This window comes from Lipotes vexillifer, unplaced genomic scaffold (assembly GCF_000442215.2).
Source record: "Lipotes vexillifer unplaced genomic scaffold, Lipotes_vexillifer_v1.1 scaffold196, whole genome shotgun sequence".
Classification (NCBI taxonomy): Eukaryota; Metazoa; Chordata; class Mammalia; order Artiodactyla; family Lipotidae; genus Lipotes; species Lipotes vexillifer.
The window spans coordinates 2,236,328-2,254,190 of record NW_006775077.1 but is presented as its reverse complement, the minus strand read 5'-3'; the positions used below and the strand labels follow the sequence as shown (position 1 = coordinate 2,254,190).

The 17,863-nt window shown below is 41.7% G+C and overlaps 1 protein-coding gene across 1 annotated transcript in view; it reads left to right on the top strand.

The window, feature by feature from the left end:
• The window catches only part of ZNF407 (zinc finger protein 407), a 407,110-nt gene that overhangs the window by 374,889 nt on the left and 14,358 nt on the right, over positions 1–17,863 (top strand). The gene's annotated exons all lie outside the window — the stretch shown is intronic.

The following is a 17,863-nucleotide window of genomic DNA, read 5'->3' as shown; positions in this document are numbered from 1 at the left end:
CTTGTTAACTTCCTTTTAAATTAGCCCAAAAGCAGTGGCACGTCCGTTTGGTTGTGGAGGGCAAATGTTGTCAGTACCCATATTATTATACTCATGGGTCTGTTCTCTGTGTGTCGGGGGAGCGCAGGGAGCTTGTAACCATTCGTCAGGGCAGAGTGGAGGCCCTTCTCACTGCTCAGATTTCATGCTGTGCTAAGGGTGGGTGTGGGAACACGTTTGCCACCTTAATTTAGGATGTTGTGTGTGCGTGCATCTGTGTGTGCGTGCATCTGTGTGTGCAGGTACGTGTGTGAGTATGCAGAGGCCGTGTGTGTGTGTGTGTGTGTGTGTGTGTGTGTGTGTCCATCCTTCATATTTCCTTCATCTCCGTGTTCTCTGCCTGTGTTTTCCTGTTTCAGCATGTGGTTTATTGCCTGGTTCTGTGATTTGTTACATTTTTGTGTGAGCTGTTGTCAGATACTTTAAAATGTCATAGAGCTGCAATTGTCGTAACAAGAAATAGCTTCGAACTCAAAGTAGGCAAAATGTAAAAGTTAAGGATGAACTCTTGCCACAAAGACTGCCTCAGAAACAGGAAGAATATATGTGACCTCCAAGTCGTGAGGAGAACGTTAAAAAATACATAGCGTCAGTGTAAACAAAAGGCAGCAATGAAATATTGAAAGTATTCCTAAAAGTATGTATGTCAGATAGTTTTGCAAAACAAGTATTTCCGGGGGAAAAGTTAATTTTGAAAGTCATGTGATCTTTGGGGGGGGGGTCAGTCATAGACTTGAAAGAGAAATGGTCTGAATGTGAGCATGCCAGTTTCATTAGCATACCTGAACTGTGACTCTCCGAGTTGGAAATATAAAAGTTTTAACTGTGAGCCCCATTGGATTCAATAGCTGCCAGCAACAGCAGTCAGAGCTTACATGAGATTTCACTTCTGTCCTTGGGAAAGTATTACACCTTATTATTATACATTATTATCTAAAGGATTGAGATTATATCTCCACACGTCACATTGCGGATTAAATTAAGGCTTTCACAGATTCTGTCTGAAATATAATTGGGAATTATCTGCATAATTTGGATTGCTTTCAAAATGTGAATTATTGAAAACATGAATTGTTAGCCTGGCATTTAGAATATACGCCACACCTCTCTAACTTCTGTAGCCTGATGAGCTATTGAAAGGAAATGCTTTAGAAATAGATTGAAGTCTGCACGCCTTCATACGTGTGTCCTTCTGGCCGGGGAATGTACTAGATGCCAGGTTAACAGTGAAGTGAGTGCGAGCCAGGAGCTCCCATGGGGGTGGTGACCCCAGAAGAGGGTCTGCGTGGAGGACCCCCAGGCCTCACCCTTCTCCTGGTGAGGGGGTTGGGGAGGAGCCTCTCAGAAGACAGTGTGGGGCGGGCACGGGAGCCGCCCAGTGAGCGCCAGGCCTCGCGCTGCTGCTCCCGGGGAGACCTGGCCACCCGGCTCAGTCCTCTGCCCTGTCCTTCCGTGTGTGTCCCTGCTCCCACTAAGCCACAGGGACTTGTCTTCTCTTTAGCAATTTGCCATCATTAATAAACACTCATTAATCCAAGGTCAGCTTGACCTTCTGGAATCACAGGTTTGCTGACCTGAAAGCTGTCATTCCTTCATACAGATAGCAGTTCACTCAGCTGCGAGGCCCCAGCCCATGTCCTAACAACACAGATTGTAGGTCTCATATATCACCTGTTAAGGGCCAGCTTGGACCAATTAATAAAGGAAGTTCAGCTTTCCATGCTATTAAATAATGTATGGTCATTATTTTTAAAAATAGCTTTAAGTAATATGAAAACAATCATGATACTGAATAGTGCAGTGAGGTAATAAAATCAATGGATTCTAATAATATTTTCTATTCTTTAACTAATTTTTGTATAACCTAATTTTACAATGATTCTGTACTTTTCTCCTCCTTACCTATTTCCCATAGAATAGAAAATAGATCAAAAAAAATTTTAAGGATATTGATAGTCTTTGGAGTGTGGAGAAAATTGATCAAAATATTAATTTGACTTCTGTCTTTTGCTACTTTGCATCAGACAGATGGGATTCTGATCTTTAACGACACCGTGACTTATGAAACTGCTTGTGTACTAAAATGCCATTATTAACACAACAGTAGTTTTCAGCAGTTGGTAATTATTGGCGTAATTAAACATTTGTCAAGAAACGAGTATTTATCATTCATTAAACTTTCATTAAAAATCCATCTTAGCACAGGCTAGATTAGCCAGTGATTTTCAAGTGATAACTTCTTAACTTCTGGCAGGAATCTAGAACATTTTCATAATAACTGAAGTTGTACACAAGGTAACGTGCCAGGAATGGTGGGTGATTATAGGATTTCACATTCATTTTGTATTAAGTGTTTTTTAAGACTTGGACCCAGAGTGAGAAGGTACTTGGCAATATTCTTTAGGGTTTACAGCGTTTGGCACTTTTTAGCAGCCTGTCTAGCAAAACATGTTACCCTTGGCAGAGAAAAGCTACTGGTAAGCAAGGTCTGTAATGATCTTTACATAATGTAAGTTTCCCCAAACATGGAGTGTTTACATATTTTAGGACATGAAAGTTTCTGTTGGACACGGAAGCCGGAAGAGAGGTAGATACGGACAGAATCACACTAATGCCTGCCTCGAAAGTCGTGCCAGACCAACGGGTCACCTTCCTGTTCACAGGCCACTTTCCGAGCTTCCAAAGGCTGTCTTGTCAAACAACGGCTTTGTCACATAGCACCTGTCACTTGTGAGCAAACTACAATCCAGGGGTCATGTTCAGATTTATTGACTTATTTAGACAACATGCTCATTCCCAGAATTGGCAACGAGGAACTAAATAGTACAGAATTTGATGTGTAGAGAACTGCATCTGATGGTTGCTCTCAACTCCCCTATTCTAATTTTACTTGTTTTTCTGTATTGACTACATACTGCTGTCACCTCTCCAGTCTGATTCTCCACGGAGCCATGCTTTTGTTTTGTTCACAAGTTGAAATCTGATCGCATCGTAACTCTATAGCCTTCCAACCTTCTCTCCTCTCGCCATTAAGATAGGTGTAGGTGTCCCAGCCTATGGTTTCCACAGTCTCAGATTTACCCCAGTCACTAACTGGACAGCTTCACACGCATTTACGTGCGGGGTGTCCTCGTGAGACTGCACACACAGGAAGAAGATGGTAGAGTAGATAACTAAGACTGCCCAGAAGGCTTCCTCACCTGTATGCTAGGGCCTCAAATCTTATTTGATATTCAGCTACTTGGTTTTTGTTTTCTCTTGGGCAAAAAATTTACTGTATCAGTGCTTTTGTGTCACAAGAATGAATTGAATTTGTACCCTTTAGTGCAAACAACAATAGACAGAGTGGTAACCTAGTGGAAAACAAATAGACACCCCGTCCCTTTTGGGGATTCAGAGAGGTTCAGAAAGATGGAGCTGACGGTGGGAAGGTGGCAGATAAAAAGAGGCCGAAGCAGGAAAGAATCCGGCGGTCATTTATTACCATGCCATCTTCATAGTGTTTGCTGAACCAAGGTGGAGAGTAATGATTCAGACAAATGACGTTAATCATAATAGCTGGCCCTTTGGCAAAAACGGAATACCTAGCATTGCAGCAGGAGACCTAATCAGATTCTCTAAAACTTGCTTCAGAAGGAGAGAATTTTCTGCCTTTAGTTTTTCTGTCAGTGGCTTCCCGTGGGAGCTATCATCCTTAAAAGAAGCAGAGGGATAAGAAATTGTGCCCGCTTCCCTTTTCCTCTCCCTGACCCCCTTGGAGACAATCACATTAAACTTGATGATTAACATTTATAGTGAAACCATATTATTTTTATGTCTTCTTCATACTTATCTAATGTGATAAGATGGCAGGAGCTGTAATGACCAGTCGAGTCATATTTTCCATAATCCTGATAATCAGAGTTTAGCTGTGCTTCCTTAGAAGTGATTTTAAATGGCCTGTGCATCAGGAAACCAAGCCATGTCACCCACACGGTTGCGTGTTCTCTGATCCTGTGTGGAAAGGTTTGTGGATCTCTTTAGCTGTCGACTGACCATTCAGCATATCTAAGTGCACTTGCGAAGCATCCACTCAGAGAGTGGGCTTAATGTCCTTGATCTTTAATATATGTTAAAAGCTAGGCAAGTAATTTCATTTGTCTTTTGCCCTGTGTTGGATTTTTAAAAATTAGCCTCATCAGTAGAATATATTAGTTATTTTTTGTAGATAGTTTCATTAACAACAAAACCAAAATTCATTTGGTCCTAAATACTTTCAGATGTATTAATTAGGTACCTTTTGTCATCACTACATCACACATACTTTGGCACCTGGACCCTCGGATCATAATGCTATTGTGTGTAGAAGGAAAAACAATTTAGAGACTCAGTTATATATGATCTCTAGGGGAAAATTATGTTGACACGTGGGAGGCTAATGTTCACACTGTAGATTTCTTTGCTTGATTTGCTGTTTTCTTCTTCATAACTCTAGGTATACAGTTCGTGCTGCCATTTAATGCACAGGTTAAGTGTAGTTGCAGGCTGTTATACATCATTAAAGTAAGTGATACACAGCCACAGAAGAAAGATGGAAGCTTTTCACTTGTGGCTGCTTGGACATTTCATTTGTCATCTAGTACAGCAGCACAAAAATTAGCTGTGGCCACCTTTGTGTAATTTATAGCCTAGTGCCATGAAATTAAGCAACAAGTCGCACCATTTGGGCTGATTGGTGTTAATGTGTTTTGCATCCGCCTGCCCCCCCACCCCCATGTCAGTGACAAATTTGGTTAAAAAAAAAAAAAAGACGGTGCTGTTCAATCAAAACTTTCTTTCTGATGCCCTGTTGTTGTTATCCAGTTCAATCAAATACTGGATTCATCTTTGAACACAGAGGTTCTTTCGACAGTTATGGAAAAGGCAGACATCTGTTATATTAAGTGGCATCTTGCATTCCGCCATCATTTTATTATAATACTTCCGGCCCTCAAATAAGGAAACAAAGCTAATAATGGTTTAGTTTTTTGTTTTTTTTTTTTTTTCTTGCGGTACATGGGCCTCTCACTGCTGTGGCCTCTCCCGCTGCGGAGCACAGGCTCTGGACGCGCAGGTTCCGGACGCGCAGGCTCAGCGGCCACAGCTCACGGGCCCAGCCGCTCTGCGGCATGTGGGATCTTCCCGGACCGGGGCACGAACCCATGTCCCCTGCATCGGCAGGTGGACTCCCAACCACTGCGCCACCAGGGAAGCCCTGGTTTAGTTATTTTGACTGAAGTACGATGTGGCCGATGGAACAGATAGAAACCAACAGATAGCACCTCAGACCCCCAGCCCTCTATATCTGATCAGTAACCAATTTATTACTAATCACAACCAACAGATAGAATGCTGTAGACATTTGTTTTCATCTGGCAGCCAGCAGGCATGGAATAATTTTTTTTAGAAATAAACCATGCACAAGAAGGTACATGACTGATGCGTCCTGCACATAAAGCTGCTGTGCTGTGCATTGTAGCCAGACAGCTCTTCCCAGGCAAATCTTGCGCGTATCTGATTACCAATGGGCATCGCATCCCACTCACCTCTGGAATACATTACAAGTGCCAGCTCTTGACTTCTGAGGATTCTGTTAGCTGAGATATCTTGTGATAGGGAGAGGTATCACACCAGAATAGGATCTATAGGTATTAGTGTCAAGAAGAAGAATGTCTTCCCTGCCCTTTCTCCTGGGTTATTGCATGGGTTATACAAAGATTGGGATGAGTTAATAGAAAACAAAGCAACTAGAGGCGGCAGGAAGGGGTGAGGGGCGGGGGAAGAAGCAACAGCACCGCAGCAATACATGACTTTTGCTGGTGCCAAAAGTAACGTGGCCCTGTTTTCTCCCAAAGCAGCAGCTTGGGTGGAAGTGCCTGACATAATCATTATAGGCATCTTACACTATGTAAAACTGAGGCTAAACAGACCACACCTAATGCAGAGGTGATGATGAGAGTTCCAAAAACCCATTCTAAGTTTCAGCAAGAGCATATCAGCCTTTGCAGCTGGATTACAGTGGTGATGAGAAAAATACTGTAATTCTTGGATTTCACTTTCATTGTGATTTACGTAGAAGAAAACAATGTTAATAAGGAAAAATAAATAAATAAAGACGTGTGATATGAAAGGAGGTCGTATCACGTGGCACTTCCTTTCCGAGTGAGGGGCCTTTATTGTTCCACCAGAGAGAATTTATCCCACTTGCAGTTAAAACGACATACCTGAATGAATCGGATCTACCTCATTCACGCCCAAGATGAGGAAAATGATTTACTATCTGTCCCTTGAATTTCTATGAGCGTTCTGTCTAAACTTTAAAAGAGGATTACATTTGCGATGAAGTCGTAACAAATGTTGTTTTAACTAGACGGCGAAATATGTTATTGACAACAAGCGACTTTTCTTCTCAAAATAACACTGGTGCTTAGGCATGCAATTTACAAAAATGACAAGAAAGGGTGGTACTTTTCCCAAGGTGAATGTGAGTTGACTGATTAGCTGGTATTTTAACTTAGATTCTTGCAAATTACAGACATCAGAAACCCTGCAATTTATATGTACTTTAGAAGTGAAAGCTTTAATCCCCGTGATTCATGAAAGTAAAGTGGTAATAATTTAAGTACCATATTTTATTTATCCCTCAGACTTGTCAGCTGATAGCAGAAGTATTCCTACTATTTTGGGGTTGCTGCCTTTGGCCACCTAATTGCTTCTTAGGAAATAAGAGGGAAATTGCTTATATAACTACACGGATTGTCTTTGGCAACGTGGAGCCAAGGCATCAATCAGTCCATCTGGGTAAAATCACAAGCTGACTCCGATATCGCTAAATATTTATACTGTCAAATACACACAGACATCCACATGAAAGGAGGCATTCATTAGGAATTCTCCAGCTTGTCAGTTTAAAGATGTAGATTAGAGCAAAACCTCCCACTATGGTACTGAGTGCTCAAGAAAAGTCTATATTTAGCCATTCTGAGCAATAAATATCATCGTATTGCCTCATTTAGGTAAATAGAGAATAAATATTGTCAAGATGGTCTGGAGATAATGTAAACAGATCCCTGTTCAGAGAATGTGTTTCGGGGGAAATTCCAGGACAGGGATGTGCCAATGATGCTTTTTGATTTAACCCTTTTCCTTGATCACATTGCCCTCCCCTTTTTGGTTACAGAGATTGTGTGGCTGACAGATGAGGGGGAAAAGATGAAGAGGAAAAAAAATTTTTTTAACCACCAAGGTGATTTAAACTTATGTGAATTAGAACACTAATTAGTGCTTGCGCCACAATATTTTCTTGATAGTTGCAAAAGCTGCTGCTGCTGCGGAAAGTAAAGCTATCTGCAGCAACGGTGAGGTTCACTCAGGGTTTGAGAGAGCTGACGGAGCCCGTCCATCTCAAGGACAGGCTGCTGCTCGAAGGCTAAGGCATGATCGGACCGCGCATCAAGGCAGTGCTCAGGCTGGATTTCTCTTGTAGCACGTTGTTCTGAGACAAGGTCTTTCACACCGTGAGAACCTACCATGAAGACGGAGATCTGCAGCCTGACACACACAGTTCAGCTCTGCTCTGGGGCCTGGCAAAGCTGTCCGCGACAGTGCGCGTCCAGCACGTTCTCCGGGAGCAGAGGACCTGTCCCGCCACAGGGCATGTGCTCCTTGCCCTTCCCGGTAATTGATAATCTTAGAAGTTATACTCACTGGGAATTTTAACTGATGTCAAAGTTTTAGTTAATTACACTAGATGATTTTTTTGAGATTAATAATTAACATCTGGCTTTATAACTAAATATCCATAATTAATCAGCAAATCATAACGTGGAGACTAATTAACTTCCAACTCAAATCTTAACAGAAAATCCATATTACTCTCCAACATCATTAATTACCAGAGTAATCAAAGTTATCCCTCGTGGGATGAAACATAAAGCTTTGTGGGTTTATCAGCTAAACTGTTAGCATAGAAGAATTTGCAGAGTAACTTCAGATGGCATTTCCGGTGACAGGATTACCAGGTCATCCCAGCACATGTGCATTGGCTGCATGCTCCGTCACCAGTAAGCCGCCCCGGCAGCTGGCTGGGCAGCCAGCAGAGCAGAAGCTTCTCCAGAGTGTCTGGGTTTCCCCCCAGGAGGTTGGTTCAGCCTTTTCTGGCAGGCGGGTAATCTGGTTGACTGTCGCCACAACTGCACTGTGCCCCTGTATTTCTTTTCCTCTGCCCCCCAGAACGCTGGTTAGCTGGTTTAAAATGATTAGTAACAAGCCAAAGTATACACCCAACATTGTTCACAAATGGGGAATTTTTTTTCAATAATAAAAAATTGAAGTGTTGTCTCTGTCGGTTAAGTGTTAAAGAGAACTTAAGAATTAAAGGGATGTTGCGTAAAAGAAGGAAGTACTGAGCAAGACAGAAGAAACAAATGAACATGGACATGGCGGGACCGAAATGGGGCCATTCTCCTTCCTAAGAAACAGAGTAGCACTGCTGTTAAAAACTGAAAGGTGTCTTTTCAGGTTTTCACTTAGGTACTTAGGAGTTAAGAGTGTATTTAAAATCCGTTGTTTCAATTATTGTATCACCTGATCCTCCAAGTACACACATCGAATACCGTTCTTTCGTGTGGCAGCAGTAAAACCCTCAGCAAATGTACTGTCAAGAAAACTCTGGATGAATAGGGGCTGTTCACTTAGGCAGATACCTGAGGTTACTTGGTGGCAATCAGAAACGCACAGCACTTCAACTAATGGGTTATGATCAGAAAACCGTTCCTAATAGCCAGCTAGAGGGTTCTGAATATGAAGATTTCTATAATTTTGTTGTCAGCTTGTGATGTACTCTAGTGCTAATTATTTGGAACAATTATGTTTTTCTAATAACAAAAGAAGCAGCAGTGAATTAAGCAGACTTACCTTCAGATCTTTAGATAACAGTTTAAATACACTTGCCATTAAGAAATAACATTTCTTTTTGCTTTAGGGAGCCCTAATTATTGAAGATGCTTGTCTTTTAAAATCTACTGCTTCCACTTCTTTTAAACCTGTTCAGTGTGTCAGTTTACACTGATGATTCAGTAACTAGTATTTTCTCAGTCTTAGGTTTATGCCTGTACCTCCCATAGGCTGCTTACTTCAGTTAGTTATTCAAAAAACCATAATTAGTGTAGTAATTAACGTGTGGATCCTTCAAAGGAAGACTGCTGGAATCATGGGAGGCCACTCATCACTCTTACTGATGTGCAGATGATGAAGAGACTTAGGGTGTGACGACGGGATTTGTATTACTGCACAGGAACTGTGCTGCAGGGACCTTCAGACAGGACCTTGGTCCACAGAGCCCTACGTTTGAAAAAAGTAATTATCCACACTGTTTCTATAATTCAGCTAGGTGTTATCCTGCATTTGCAGCTGTCAAATCATTTGTTTTAAATGTTTTTTCTTAAATCTCATGAATACTTGAAGTTTTGAGTTTTGCACATTATCTCTTAACCAGTTTCCAAACAGAGGTGCCAAGGTTTCTTCCTGTTTCTTTTCTTTTCTTTTTTTTCATTTTTTTTTTTTAATGCATTATGGAGAGAGTCTTTCTTGACAACTGATTTCAGGCATTTGATGGTAGTTTGAGTTGATGCAGGTTACAGTTTCAAAATCATAGTCATAAAGAAAAGGCTCGATTTCCTACATTTCCCCAGGGAAATTTTTTGGGTTAAATCTCAGTTTTCTCATAAACTGAATCTGTTGTTTCAAGCCACAGTGAATGAGTTGTGTACAATTAAATTTGGGGGCCATGACTCGGAGGCACAGTCACGGTTCTGTGCGTTCACGGCCATCCAGTTGGCCTCCTCTCTGTGGTTACTTCAATTGGAACGTTTGCCCTTTAACTTCCTGTAAGCAATGGCCCCTTTTCCACACTTGTCATTCATTGACCTCTGCTCCCCAAATTCCATACTGTGTTTCATCCCTCAGGTAGCTCACGTGAACTGGGGTGCAGCAGCTATTGTGCCGGGGGGCTGCCCTTACCAACCAGAGGGAGGCCTGAGCACCGTGCCGTGTGTTGCCTTCCTCAAAACCTGAAGTCCAGGCTGGAGTGGGAGTAGGGTGTTGGATCCTGGATCCTGGACATTGGATATTCATTGGTAGGGAACAGTCACATTTTTTAAAAAAACCTTATTTAAACTGAATGGTTATGAATTGATTCCCCATGTTTAGTATGTTAAGAATAAAAGATTATGGGTATTGATCTTTATTCAAGATGGGGTGAAAGACTGCCTTCCTTTAAATCTCATCGGTTGGGTTTACATCCAAGGTAGGTATATCCTTCCTACCTTGTCAGCTGTTTGGAGTTCACAGTACCACTTCACACAGTGCCTTCATTTCGGGGTCAGGAGTTGCTTGTACTTGGTTTCAACCACAAGATAAACCATTAAATATCATAAACTCATCAGTCACTTGTAGCTGAGGACGTGCACTTAACAGTCTGCAAATAGACCCTCTTTGCCAATCAGAACACAAAGTTCTGCTGCATAATGCTTCTCCCAAAACATGCACTATTTAAATCAACCAGTATTGATGCTGCTGCAATAAACTGTAAATTCATTAAATTTTTTACCCTCTTTCTAACACACAGCCTTCTGAACACCATCCTAACTTGTGAAAAGCAGCTTTGAAAGCTGCCGTGGCAGAGCACATGGGGAGCAGCATAGCTCCATGTGTGATACCACCAAGCACTGTTATAAATATTGGGTCAGACTCATGGTATAGGAGGTTTTTTTCAGAAGCGATAATGACTTCTGAAGTCAGCAGTTCTGGAAGGAATCAGGAACAAGGGTGTCCGCCATGTATGAAGCACTACAGGCCCAGCATGTGCTGCCTGGTGCTTTGCACACTGTTCCCAATACTTAAAATACTCTGCAAGCGGCCGTTACCCCATTCTAAAGACAGAAACTGACGCTTAGAAAGGTTAAATAAGCTGTCTCGGCACATATAGCTAGTTTAGTAGCCAAGCTTGGATTTTAATCTGTAGCTACCTGAGTCTTGAAGTCTACCTAAAATCACATTATTAAGGAAAAGAGAGCAGTGTGGCCAGATTAAAAAAAAGCCTCATCATGTTTGTAAGTGGTCATCAGTATTATGAGTATAAAAGAGAAGCCCCTAATGACCATTGGAACAGCTGTGGGATTTCCCCCCTTTCTTTAGCAGTATTGGAGCACACTCACTCTCGTGCTTTCTACACACACACAAATCCATCTAAACTAGCAACAGCTTGACATTCTTCTCACACTGTCACTGTAACCATGAGATCACTCAGGGCTGGTGAGGGAGCACCGTGGGTCTCTCACGTATGGCTTCCACTGGAGCATACCAAAAACAAACAAGCAAAACAACAACGAAACGAAGCAGAAAGCCAATGTTCAGTACAAGTGTAAGTAAATAAAGGATAAATGAAAAACAATGTTAATTGACCACAGTTACAGCCATCTGGTAGATAGTCACATCCCCATTTTTATATAAAGTCACATTCACTTAAGATATGGCCTTTCCTTAATTAAATAGCGTGTAACGTACATTCACAAGTGTCAACACAAATAGCAGGGAAAACTTCCTGGGATCTCCTACAGACGTAACACTAAGCCTTCCTGATAAGAGTCCATCTTCAGCCTTAGATAACTTGCATCTCCTCTTTTTAGGTATCTAATTTATACATATTTGGCTTCTGTGTATATTCGTTGCCCTTTGATTAGCCTTGCCCATTTCTGTATCATCGATAAGATAAAAAAAAAAGTAAATGATAATTGAGCCTAATGATTTTTGTAATCGTTAGACTTCAAAAGGTTATATGAACCATAGGATTTGCACTGTCTGTAGAAAATAAATATGACACTGGACAGAGCAGATTTGTTTTCAGCTGCTAGAAGTAAGTCTTTGAGTTGCTCTAAACAACTGGAGATGTTTGAGGAAAAGAAAAGTCATGGTGAAAAGAAAAGAAAGGAAAAGAAAGTCACGGTGTTGTATAATTATCAACTCCTAAGTTCCTTAGATGCAAAATGATCAATCGGCCACTGAATGCAGGAACATGAGCCATAACCCCTGTGACGGGAAGTCATCTAGATGCTGCTCAAGAACTTTTCGTGACAAGGAACTCAAGTGTCTGCATGTAGAGTGTTGACTTTAAAAAGAAAACTGAGGTTCAGTTTACAAACAGTAAATTTAATCCTTTTTAGGTTTGCAGCTGGATGAGTTTTGACCAATGTGTGCAGTCATGTAACCACTGCCACAGTCAAGTTACAGAGCTTTTCCATCACCCCTGATGTCTCCTGGTGTCCCTTTATGGTAACTGTCTTCAGCCAACACCCGGTTCTTGGCTGTCCCTGTAGTAGTGTCTTTTCCAGAATGTCACATAAATGAGATTGTACAGTATGTAGCCTTTTTTTCCACTTAATGCTTTTGAGATTCATTCCTGTTGTTGCACCCAGCAGCCATTTGTTTTATTACTGAGCATTATTCCATTGTATGGATATACCACAGTGTGCTTTTCGGTTTTCCTGTTGATGGACATTTGGATTGTTTCCAGTTGTGGGTGATAATGAGTACAGGTACTGTAAACATTTGGGCACAGGTCTTTGTGTGGACATACGCTTTCATTTCCTTAGGAACAGGATTTTGAGGTCACGTGTTGAGAGATTGCCTAACTGGTTCCCACAGTGGCTGTACCATTTCTCATTCCCACTGACAACGCGCGAGAGTTCCCGTTGCTCCACGTCCTCCCAGCACTTGGCGTTATCGGTCTTTTTAACTTTAGCCCTTCTAGTCAGTGTGTAGTGGTATCTTGTGTGGTCTTAATTGGCACTTTCCTAGTGACTGATGACGTTGAGCATCTTTCCACGTGTGTATCCATGAGTGAATTGCTCTAATTTTTAGAAAATTCTCATGATGAGAGAGCTACACGGGGATGTGCAATCCCTCCTCCCCATGGCAGCTTGCCAGATACTTGCAGACTGTTTTTATGTCCTTAATTCCACCCACCAAATCTAGATTTGCCAAGGCAGCCTGCTCAGTCCCTCCCTCCCTCCCTCCCTCCCTCCCTCCTTTGTTCCTATGGTGAGGTTTCTGGACAGGGAGCCTTTGCCTCCTGCGTCACCTCCATGTGGACGTGTTGCAGTCTGTGCCCCTCCATTAAACACACAGTTCCTGGCACTGAATGCAGTGCTGTCCTTTGCAAGTACTGTGTTTTCTTAAAGTGGCCAAAGATGGGGTTCCCTTCCGTGGCAGCCGTAACATTCTACTGTGGTCAGGTTTGATAAGCTGCCCCTGTGGCTCTATCTAAGCTGTTGGTTAAAATGAGTAACTTGCCAGGTCAAGTGCCCTGCATCTTGATGTGAGTCCAACCTCCGACTAAGTAGATAGATACTTGAAGATTAGTACAGAGAAATATTTGCAGGGAGCCAGCTGATTTAATAATCAGTGACAGAAGTTTTAAATTTGCTAAACTGCTAGGTTTATTTTGGACATTAAGAGGTGCTAAGCCGTTGTGAATTATTTTGATTACTTTCAACCTTTGGTGTCTGCTCTATGCTTCTGTAAAAAGGTACTGAGAGATATGGAAATATGGTCAGCATAAGATTTTGATCTTTGGGGCCAAAATATAAAACGCTACTGAAAATGTTCTAGTCGATGAGAGCAGTTGGCCTTTTCTGACATCCTTAGAACCTTTACAGAAAGTTTTCATAATTCACGGAAGTGGCACTAGATCAGTTTTTAGGAATATATAGTAGCATTTTAGGGAAAATATGTCTTGCCCTTTGAACAAGTGCACAAAATTAACTTGTTTACATAAAATTTCATGAAAGGGTATTTTGTTTTTACAAGGAGACAAAGCCTCTACAACTAGATTCCTTGATAGCTCTGGCTTTGACTTCAAGAAGCCACTAGAAGATTCCATATTGTTCACGGATCCTGTTACCTTAGGCTTTGTTCAGACTGGTTTGGTTTGTTTGGCTTTAGAGTTTGCTGGTGTTGTGTCTTCCTTTCCTATTCTTCCAGTATTAGGAACAACCCCCAGTAATCCTTCTGATGAGGAAGTGGGTCTGAGTTTAAAATAGCCTTGTTCCTATCTCATATATATGGGCTTTTTCTGAAACGTGACAATTGGTAGTGACAAATGAGATTTTTGTTGATATGTTTAAGCTAGGTGGCATGAAATAAATGTATTAGTTGTATATTAATTTTATTGTGAGTAAATCATATAAATATGCCAGATATGACTAAAACCATATGATATTTGATTGGTTTTGGGGGGGGGGGGAAGCTATCACTTATTGTACCTGTGGTGGGGTTTAAAATTTCTTACTTTCTACTAAAGATCACCACATACCTAATGTTTTGGGCCAAGACTAAAGATGTTTTTGTATATCAGAGTCTTCTGGGTTCTTACCCTAGTTACTGCTGCAGTCAACTCAGGCTAAACATACTGGTGCAAATTCCACTGTAGCAAAGACTTTCTTCTAGGATATTATTGTACAGTAAAAGAATGCAGTGTCAGCAATATGTGTCTGAATGAGGACTGACTGTTGTTTTCAGCTAGATTAGGAAAGAAGTATGTATGCATGTAAAATGTAGAGCTATGATCACCTCAACAGAAAGTTTATGTCTAACTGGCAATTAAAAGTTACTCATTTTAATTAAAATGCATGTTAATAACTAAATCATTCAGTTTACATTGTTATATAGGATTATCAGTACTCAACCTATCTGAGTGTTTAAATTCCTTTTTCTGGCTTAAGTTGGGGCATTCAGCAAAATCATTGGCAAGTCATTGGCCTCATGCACAGGAACCCTTTGCCTGCAAACAGTGAAAATGTTGCCCTGGAAATGTGGCTGACGTTTCATGAAAATGAAACATGAAGGCTGCCAGGCCCGTCTGTGCCAGCCTTATAAAACAAAAGCACCAATTTTATCATCATCGTCTTTTGTTCTCCGCGGTGCTATTCATGTGGCTGTTTCACGAGTGCCAGAGTCGGGGGGCATCCATTGATCTGCTGCTTTCTTTGCTGCACTGTTTGTTCTCGGCTATGATACTTGTCACCCCTGCACCCTCTTCTTTTTAAAAAATGGAAACTTGAATGTCGAGAATCTTGAGTCATTTTATAAGGTTTTGTGCTAACAGAACACAGGGCTTTGTTTTTGGACTGCAGATCAAATATGAATTGGGGTGGGGTTGGATGAACATGCTTTTAAGTAGAAGGAGCAAATCTACTGCTTACGTAGGTCTCAGAGTCTGTAAACCGGGTATTTTATTATATTCATGTCCATTTTCATTATCTTCACGAATGGGTATTTCCCATCTTAATGTGCAGTATTTGCATGTGATGAACCAGCCAGTTTTAACATGGCTTCTTTTCATGTTTCTGAACTTCCACTCAAACAATCAGAAGTAATTCTTATTTGAAATCACACTGGGCCAAATACGATGACTGTAAATCCACTTGAGCTGTAATGCTACCATCAGCCCATGAATTTCCAAATCTAAATAACACAGTCAGCTACTGTATTGTGGAGGTGGAGATGTGTTAAGATATTTAAGAGAATGTTTATTATTCATATCTTAACAGGAAAGGATCTGACTACACCACCTCATTTTTTAAAGGTAACAATATGAGACCAATGATTAGATGATGTTTTCTGTAGACTAGAGAGTGGTGGGGGTCAGGTTGATCAGCTGTCCCCGAGAGTACCGGCATTATCCTGGAATCACAGAACTCTCCAGCGAAGAGAAGCCGAGAGCACCTGACCCGATGGGTTTTAAACGAGGTACCGAGAGGCCTGGGCCTTCTCAGAAAGGTGTATGGGACGCCAGGCAGCTCTGGAGCTCTCTGCCCACTCAGCCCGCACTGCCTCACTTCCCGTCTGTCTCATATTCGGGTGTGTTCCGGGGGAAAGGTTTCATCGTTCTGATACGTAAGTTAAATGCACTCATCATCCAATAGATAGAAAGCCGAGCCAGTCCACGGCAAGACCGTGGCCATCAGCACCGCGGAGGCCTGTCCCCGCTGGTCCAGTCTCGGGATCTGTCACGGGCAGAACCAAGGAGCACGGCTCAGCCCCTTTCAGTGGCCGTGCAAAGAATCCACGCGCTAATGGCCTCTCTTCCCTGATATTTTCTTTTCACAGTGTTGGATTTTGGCCTAATTAAAACAAACAAACAAACAAAAAAAACTTCCTCTCTCTAGATCCACATGTTCTGTGAAGGTTCAAGCCGAAGAAAAGTCTCTTATCGGGATTTGGTGTTTTCCTCCCAAATGCCCCTTGCCCTCTGACCTTCAGTATGACCAAGCTAAGTTTGGGCCAGATAAGTTATGTTCATGACATTTTCTTTGTAGATTGAAAAGGAATGAAGCCTTCTCTATTAATAATGCTGTATCCAAAATTCAAGCTAATTTTGAGTATATCAGTTAGAATGTTTAGTATTCTGATTCTACACATAAATAAATTCAAAAAGTGGGACAATAAGACCAAGAATTGAATAATAAAAGTGTATTTTTAAGAAAGAACCAAGCTCAGTGAGGTGGGCTGGCTAAGTTATAATTTTCAGAGTTGTTTGTCTGTTGGATAGGGAAAACTGGCATACAAGGTTGATCTGTGGTTGTTTAATCATTAGCCAGGACAGTGTCAAAAATAAGAGCAGAAAAAGCAAACAGTGTTTATTCCAGCCAGTAGGAGGCACTAGTCAGAGGGAGGCCCAGACAACAGAAGTTACTCAAAGCACCTGAAAAAAAAGCAGGTGAGGCTGGATTTTCCAACGCTGGAGGCACGGCGCAGGAGGTCCAGGGGCGGCTCCTGTGGGAGCACCCTGGCCCCTGGGCGGGCTGCAGTCCCAGGCCAGCTTTTCTAAGGTGCATTTAATGGAACCTTTCCTAGGAGGCATTTTTTCCTTCAATTTATGCCTGTGATTTATCCACTGGACTTCCTGGAATTTCTATTAAGAATTCCAGTTATTTAGTAATACTTTTCACAGCTTAGTTGCTACTAATAGGTACCTTGGCACTCTGTAAATGAAGTAAGACAACAGCTGTTAGACCAGCAAGATAATACAGACATACAAGCACAGTAATCAAATGGACATATATATAAAAGCTGAGATGTATGGTGTCACTCTCTCTAGTCTGCCCTTTGGCAATTCAGCTTGGAGTTTCTTTCAGCCAGCAAATGAGGAATTAATTCAGTACTGTCATTCTGATTGTCTTGCTACTCCAAGAAAGAGTGGGACATTTTTGTTCAGAAAAACACTTGATGACATTTAATAGTGAATAGAGGTGAAGGACAACATATGAATTTCCATATTTCTGTAAATTTTATTCCAAGTTTTGAATACCTTCCTTTTCTCCTTTCTATTAATGAAGCCCCTAATCAGGTAGTGTTGTATTCTGATTAATGCCATGTGTGGGTATTCATAACTCAGTACCAATGTGCTCTAAAGGAAAAACGCCAGGATCGTTGTACCATGTTAGTCGTGGAACCTAGGCCAACATATGTCCTGGTTTATCTACCACGGTGTGAGGTCTGCACCCCCTCTTTCATATTCTGACCGACCACTGCCCTTGCTTCTCTCAGCAGTATTCAGGTTGGGGGATAAATGCCGTGGTCTTCCTGGTAACACATTACCTATCGGAGACCTACTTGCAGTCTTGATGGTGTTTCTTTCTGACCTTTCACGCGGTTGTTCACCCTCCTCTTTGTCGCCTTCCGAGGCCCAGGGTCTTGACCGCCTCGTCGTCGCTCTGGCTCTGACTCTCTTCTCCAGCCACCAGTG